Source organism: Choristoneura fumiferana, chromosome 3 (assembly GCF_025370935.1).
Source record: "Choristoneura fumiferana chromosome 3, NRCan_CFum_1, whole genome shotgun sequence".
Classification (NCBI taxonomy): Eukaryota; Metazoa; Arthropoda; class Insecta; order Lepidoptera; family Tortricidae; genus Choristoneura; species Choristoneura fumiferana.
The window spans coordinates 13,503,079-13,511,647 of NC_133474.1; the positions used below are offsets into that span (position 1 = coordinate 13,503,079).

Consider the following 8,569-nt stretch of genomic DNA (forward strand, 5'->3'; position numbering starts at 1 on the left):
GTGTCCCATGATATTAAAAAAAAATCGGTTTAAAATTAATACCGTCTAAAGTGAATTTGGTCAAAACTTAATTGTGCTGAAATAGTAAATTGTTGTAGAAGCTAGAAAATAAGCAATAGCTGAACGAGTTCGATTGAAGGCCTAACTATTACACTTTTGGGCGAGACTAAACATTGTGCTTTTCACGATCACTGCGAGGAAATATAAAAAATATTTACCACAAACAAACAATAACAATCCAATGATTGCGTTGTTCTGCCGCGTGACACTCTTTACTGGCCCGGATAATGATACCGACATGGAAATACCGACCCTATTTTTCTTGTACACGTCCATAGAAACTCATATCAGTTTAACACGAGTTTGTTTGGGCGTGTAAATAATCGGGTCGTATTATCCTGGCCGGTAAATAGTGTCACCCCTTCCGCCGATTTTAGTTTTTTTTATGACATAAGTATTTTTAAACGAGTCTGTTCTTAGTGGCAGTAGTACCCAACCATATATTTAAAAAATCAAAACGTCATCCTCGTCATGTCCGACCTTTGTCCGACCTGCTGCGATGCCGTGGCGTTTTTTCATACTTAAAAAGATTAAAGCATTTTGTGCATATATGCGTTTAAAAAAAATCACCACATAAAAGTCATGAACGACTCATTCTCATTGGTCAATTTAATTTCACATGCAGCAGACGATTACTTTTGATTGGTCCGAATGTCGTTTCAGCATGCCGGGTTTTTTTTTGCTATTTTTTGTGTCCCATTGCTGGGAAAAGTCCTCTCCTCTCTTACTCCACTCCTGCCTATCAAAGGCGAGCTCCCGCCATCCCACATTATAGGCATCTAAGTTCGTCCCTCCATCTCCTCTTCGGTCTGCCTCCATTACGGTATCCCGACAGACATGTCCAGCCCAGTCCCACTTCAACTTGGCCATCATCACGCCCACGTCAGCAATTTGAGTCTTTGAACGCAGCTCAATGTTTTTTATCCGGTCCGTTCTTCGGACACCAAGAATGCTTCGCTCCATTGTCCGTTGGCAAACCTTGAGTTTTAGAATGAAATTTAGAAATTATATTCTAAAAAGTGGTATCGTATTATGAATACATATATTGATACGACCTGTTACCGTAATGTGTTACATTGTTGTCGTGTTTGTGAGCCATAAATGAGTCGGCTGTTAAATTTACATATATAGGCAGTTTTGGGTACTGGATTTAGGTTATCTATGGCTACATTTTCGAGCAGTGTCGTGAAAAATATTTAGAACTAAATTTATTTTTGCTGTAGGTATATTAATTAGGCCCGAATTGAACTGTGCCTATTATAATTTGGAACAAAATTATATATGCAATAAATGAATGAATGTACCTCTAATCTGAATGAAGACCAAACTTTACTCCAGGCGGGACATACCTACTCGTATAAATTTACAAATGGTAATTTTTCTGAGTCTACGTAAATACAAATAGTCATTATTTCTTACGACATATCTCAATTAATTTTACCATGGGACAAGATTACATTTTTGACCATATTCAGGATAGACAGTTTCCCTTGTCAACGTATTTTAAATTGGCATTTTTTTCTGATAAGACGGATAATTTTAAGTAGTCTGTTTTCCATTTGTACTCAATGACAGTAAATCCACAAAGTGTGTAAATGTTACATGAAATGGTTATTCTCCTTCGATTTTATCCTGTTAGTAGACTAGGGAGATGCAAATTACATTCTAGCTACTTAGCATTCCTATTCCGCACTCTTTATAATAATATTTAGGATGAAATGATACTGCAATGAGTACCTATTTACGCTTTGTAAAGGCCAGGTTTTTAGCAACTTTTATCTTGTCTGTACAAAATTAAGAACATAAAGAGAAAACCTTCTTTATGTACCTTGAAATAAACTGCCCCGTTTTCTTAGCACGAGGTACTAATGTAATCAGAAACATAATTTGCTTCTCTACAGATACGTGTCTGTTCAGTACTGTCTAGTGATAAATTTATTTCACCAAAATATTTTTTCCACCCTAAGTTTGAATGTCAGTTTAACAGTATTTTCCCTTACAAGTAATTTTTTTATAATACTTACTTGGCCGACTGTACAATACTGAATACATTTTTGTACAGATGTATAGTAAATAATGATTTATAACTTACACACCGGGTAAACTCAGAATCTATTTACGACTCACGAAGCGTCAATCAACTATCGTATACATATTACTTTATGAAACTATTAAAATTACTGTGCATTTAACGCTATTTTAGAAAAAAAAAGTTACTTATAGGTATTTGTCCAAGATCTCGAAACAAATAACACGCAGCAATTTACAATTTTATATTTGTTTGGTGTTTGTTTCAAATCTTGCTTGTTTTTATCCAAATCCAGTGTCAGTTAAAAAGACGAGAAATTTGGTATACTAAAATATGTGTTGTAGGTTTAATGACAATGCAAGCACGATCAACAAAAAGTATAGTCAGCAAAAAACTTATTCGTTTTGTCAATCAATAACATATATTTGAACAATTAAAAATGCTTGCATATTCCCTATTATGCTACAGTAATATTGTTTTCGATGCTCTAGTTCTGGTGCTGGTGTTTGTGGTGTACAACCGGCGACGAGAGGCGCACATCAAATACCCGGGACCGGACGACGACGTGCGAGAGAACATCATAAACTACGACGACGAGGGCGGCGGCGAAGACGACATGACCGCCTTCGACATCACGCCTCTCCAAATACCGATAGGCGGCCCGCTACCCGATCACGCGCCGACCAAACTACCCTGTGAGTTGCTTTACTACTTTACTACACCCATTAAAATAGATGTCCATTCTTGCGAATTTATCGGACCCCACACAACTGAGACGCCTATCGAGTCCAAATAAAACCTCTGTATAAAGGCGAAAGTGAATCTCGAGGGCTGCTAAACGCTTTTTCCACGGTCGTCATCTGACGTCCGTTATGCACTCATTACCGACCTTGGGCTTCATGACAACATAATTAGTACGGGCACTGACTTATTTACCGACCACGGGTTTCATGACTAGCACATTTTAAGGTCGAGGGTTTTATTTGGGGGGTTGCAAGCAAGGTAGCCTGCATGTTTCGACACTGTTTACGAGCAAGTGTGATGAAATAGTATATTTTTTATCGAGGGACTAAAATAAACCAATATATACCCGAGGTGTTTAGCCACCCGAGCTTTAGCGAGGTGTCTATTTATCCAAGGGTTTATATTGACTTAGTCTCGAGGGGAAAACTCTATTTTTCACTTCGATTGCGAGAAAAAAATAGTCACTTTGGTACATTAAGATTTAGTAATAAAATTAAAATAAATCTTTCTTGATTTCGACGGCAAAAGATTAGGTATCAATTATGTCTTTTGCTCTTTGCTCGACATCATAATTTTCACTATCACTTGACGACATCGTGAGAATAATTAATTTATTTTAATCGTTTCTACAACAATTTCAAAGTTTTCGCGGTAAGTAAGTATTTTTTTCCAACCCGACACAGATATACAAAATCGCATCGGGGGAATGGTCCATACACAAACTGGAAAAAATAGAATGGCGCCACCTTATATGCGGTAAAAGCATAGAACTAAGACCACGTAGACTAAGAACGTAACATTTTCGGCATGAAAATTGTCCACACACAATCTTATTTTGTGCGAGTACTGGCTGTTTGAGTTTATCTAATAGTCATTCGAAGTAAATTAAAAATTATTACTTTTACTCCCTAGGGACTAAAGTGCTCACTTTACTCCCGCCTCGTAAGGCTATATTGACCTACTTTTAGAGCATGATAAGTGAAAAATCTATTATGAGATTTATTATTTTGGGTTTTCTGGAATCTTATTAAGGTAGGTATTCACCATTAATATTGATTAGCTTTTTCCAATATTATTTTAGTATTGCTTCGATATGACGAAACCTTATCTATTTTTCTGAAGTCGTTATAAGAAGGAACATAAGGAACAAAAGATTTTCACTTTTCATTTATTTAGGTCCATACTTTATTTTACGAGTATACTAATATATTTATACTAATATATATACTAATATTATAAAGAGGAAAGCTTTGGATTTTTAGATGTTTGTTACGAATTAACTCAAAAACTACTGGACCGATTTAAACAAATCTTTCACTATTAGAATGCTAAATTATTCCAAAGTGCCATAGGCTATTTTTTTAAGAGGAAAGCTTTTCATTTTTGGATGTTTGTTACGAATTATTTCAAAAACTACTCGACCGATTTTAAAAATTCTTTCACTATTACAATGCTAAATTATTCCAAAGTGCCATAGGCTATATTTATTACCAGAAAACTTCAATAATGTAAGTAACTCAAAGTATAAAACTATTCGTGCCATACAACTTTCTTAAAATTTTAACATCTTTTTGTTATAAGTACTTTGTCACGAATAAATGATTTTCTATTTCTATTTAAAACAAGTTGCCATAAACATCTTTTATCACATGCGCTGTGGAAACTATTGATGATAGTTCAAAAAATGTTGTACAATATTAAAGAATATATCAATATCTACAAAACATTTTGCGATACTATATGTCCAGCTATTGTAGTTATGTCACTACAACTACTTATTTACATTTTAAAAAATGACTGAAATGCTGACTAAAATCAGATCATGATATCCATGCCTTTGTATTAATTTCATATTCAAGATGGTTTCAGTACCTGTAGAATATGGGGTCATTTTAGATGGCTTATTGACAAGGACAGTCAGACATGAAAAAATATTATTTTCAGATTTCTCTTATTGATCGTGCTGTAAGATCTACCTTCATACAAAATTTCAAGTTTCTAGAACAGCCGGAAGTACCCTATATCGTTTACGGTTAAGGCAATTGTAGCTTTTGACTGCTTTGACTTAGAAGTTTGATTTGTTAACAGCTTCCGGGACTGTAAGTCTGAAATGAAATGAAATGAAATTAAATGAAATTAAATGAAATTTATTTATTTGCTTTAAATGTAGTACATTACACGATGTTCAATGATTTATGAGTCTCATACATTCAAACTTTATAAGTCATGCAAATATTGAGATTTACTATATTTATAACAAAATACTACTACTACTCTAATATTATGTCCATTTGTTTAGTTTCATCTATTATAAGGACATTTTGCAACAAAAATGTCCGTTTGATAAAATATATTATTATTCAATTACTTATATACTTAATATTAAATTTTCAATTGTTAAATTACTATTTATTAGTCTGAGTTTGAGGTTTCAATTTCAACTCGATACCTCCGCGCGTTTCCGAGATAAAGGGTCTTGACAGACAGACGGACGGACGGATAGCAAAGTGATCCTATAAGGGTTCCATTTTTTCCTTTTGAGGTACGAAACTCTAATAAACATGTGTTCTGGCGCTTTTGAAATTTCGACCTACTTGAAAATATGGGGATGAAAATTCGTAAGCAAATTTACTATAAGTATATTTATCGGAAAAATGTGTACCTACGTTTGATTGGTAAAAATGCCGTCTTAATATAATACTACTCTCCTAAAGAGTGGCTACCCGCAAAATGTTTGTTTTACCAAAAAATGAGGACAATAAAATAGTTTGGTAAAATAGGTTATTTTAGTAAACCGAAGAAGTTTCTATGTGTAGGTATTATTGGCACAATAGGTATCGTAAAAAAATAAATACTTCTCAAAGTTAATATTCTACGCGGATGAAGTCACGGGCAAAAGCTATTATAATGTATTTTTTTCTCTGTCGTACCGAATACATAAAATCAGTGTTAAATCTAAGACTTCACTAGGGCTTAAGACCACATAATTCAGTATTACACTAACGTGCAATTAGTTAGGTACTTCGTAAATTAAGTACTAATGATGCCATAAAAATGACGAAGATTTTTTAACGTTTAAATTAAGAGCAAATGTACCTAATACAAAATGCATTATAATAAGCTTACATTCATAAGCTGTAAAAACACGACCGACCCTCATCATTTTTAATTACCATTATATCCCTCGATTTTGTAAAAAAAAGTCGTAAAAATTGGCTCTTTACAAAACGATCACAATCTCTTAACGTCGTTTGACGGCCAATTTTTAGAAGCCACTCGATATCGGTCTCCTTTTCGGTGACCGCCAATAAATAATTCGATTGTGATTTCTTTAATTAGATCCATTGATGGGCGTCGGTCTGGGCGTGGCCCCATGGGGGTGGGGGTCGGGGGTGGCGTGGGCGTCGGGGTGCCTTTGGGGGTGCCGGGCGAGACCAACGTGGGCATGTTCATAGAGGAGCACAAGCGGCGCGCGGACAGCGACCCCAACGCGCCGCCCTTCGACGATCTGCGTAACTACGCGTATGAGGGCGGCGGCAGCACCGCCGGCTCGCTATCCAGCCTTGCTTCTGGTGAGCTCACATTTCTATGATACCTAATATATTAATTTTTTTTTATTAGGATGCTGTTTTGAAATACTGAGTCAACTCACTGTCATTTTGCAATACAATGTCAACTGTAAAAATTCTTTTTCTAAGAGTTGTCATTGTTTTGCAGAATTAATCATGGTTAACACACTATTGCAAAACAGCATCCTGATAGTTAGTAAATTTGACTTGATTTGATAAGTGTTAAGTGATAGCTCTGTAACACGACCGCTATGGAAATAAAATTTATACTCTTAAAACACCCCATACTAAAAAAAAAACGCAGATTTTTTAGAAATATTTCTTGTCGTTTCGTATTGAGAAGCTTTGTCAATTTCTGTTATGTCAATCTCTTCGTCGATAATCGTCGTTAATTAACAATTTTAATAAGTCCGATATATGGTAATCTACGTAAACGCTAATATCACTCGTTAACGTTTATATTAATATCTCATGTCAGTCTATTGAATTACGCTAATATTCACTCGTTAATTGATATTATTACTCATGAGCAATTGCTAATGTTAACCGTTGTATAAGACTTGTCATGTTAAATTAGTTGAAGCGATCAATGACTGTCTAGTCTCACACTTTGAGGATAATTAAGTTGACTTAAAGTAGAATCGAGTGCATAAGCACATTATATCGTTAGTGCTTGTAAACGTTTTCATATGCTCTATACCAAATATTTGACAGACCATTCATCATCAATTACGTTGGTGCCTGCAATTTCGTCCACCCAACGTATTACAGAAGTGTCAGAAGTAGTTAGTCTGTCTTGAATGGTCGTGCATACGAACCGTGAACAGTTGGCTTCGTCTGTTTCCCATTGCACGGAGTTACAAGTTTATAACCCCGGAAATTGTAGTTTGACATGTACAAGTATCACACACTAAACTACGCCGAAATATGTCAATTAGTATTCGCGAGTGTGAGAGAATTGTACATGCTAGAGATCGTCTACACCGCTACGCTAACATGGTTCATACAGATGTGGTTAGTAGTTGGGTAAATCTGAAGACAGAATGGTTTTGGAAATGTGAATCATCTCACAGCACAAGCTTTTGTGCTGCGCTAAAGTTCTGTATCTTGATTATTTCGCGCGATCCGTGTCGTGTCAGTATCATAATTCGTGTTTTGTAATTTATTGAATCAGGCGTTACTTTGCGGGGGTCCATATCAATAAACTAAAAGAATTTCCTTGCTCACCCGCGACCTTACGATAGCTAAGCTTATGCGTGAACACGCATATTATGCATAAGCTTAGCTATCGTAAGGTCGCGGGTGAGCAAGGAAATTCTTTTAGTTCGTTCATGTTTTGTATGAAAATATCGTTCATTTTGGTGACACTAGATCACTGATCGCTTATTACAAATGAGCATAAAGCGAATTCTAAATGGTGTACCTGTGCAGGCATAGTGACGACCACCTGATTGAGAGCTCAGGTATCTAGGTATAAAAAGGTGGGGTAGTAAAATATATGATCTCCGCGCGTCTCATGTTTACCTCGGCTCTCGATTAAGCTGTGCCTGGCAATTAGTGATTGTGAATGTGTCCAGCAGGCACCGACGACGATACGCACGAGTACGACTACCTGGGCGCGTGGGGCCCGCGCTTCGACAAGCTCGCCGACATGTACGGCCCGGACATGGACGAGCAGCTGTAGGCGGCCACTCCTGCCCGCCACATTAGTCAATTGTCTCCCACTACCCCCCACTGAGCCGCGGCAGTCATCCGCGCGCGCGCGCACTCGCGACCCCGGCGACTCGGGAACCCCAGCGTCGCAACTTGTAAATATAGTGCGGGTACTAATCTGCAATCACTCGCTCGGACTTAATTATTCTTATCAATTTTATACAACTTTATTTGTAGTCAACGTAACTTAAGTACTCGTTTTAGATATTTAATTGCGACATTTTTTATAAAATATGTAAACGTATCTTCACCAAATATTTGATACATAAGTTTTTATTCGAGTTAGCCATACTATGAGTCAGTATTTTATTGAAAGTTATTGCGGTAAGCGGATTTGTGCGGGAGGGCCAGGCGTGAACCCGGGTCGTGGGTGTTTGTAGATAGTGTGCTATATACATGTGAATAATTTATACGAGTATTTTGTAAGTCCACAGCTTTACGTGATACACTTAAT

General features: G+C 36.5%; 1 pseudogene; it reads left to right on the forward strand.

Annotated features, from left to right (window-relative positions):
- The first annotated feature begins 2,439 nt into the window (after positions 1-2,439).
- On the forward strand, positions 2,440-8,148 carry LOC141426668 (neural-cadherin-like; annotated as a pseudogene).
- Positions 8,149-8,569: the final 421 nt, after the last annotated feature.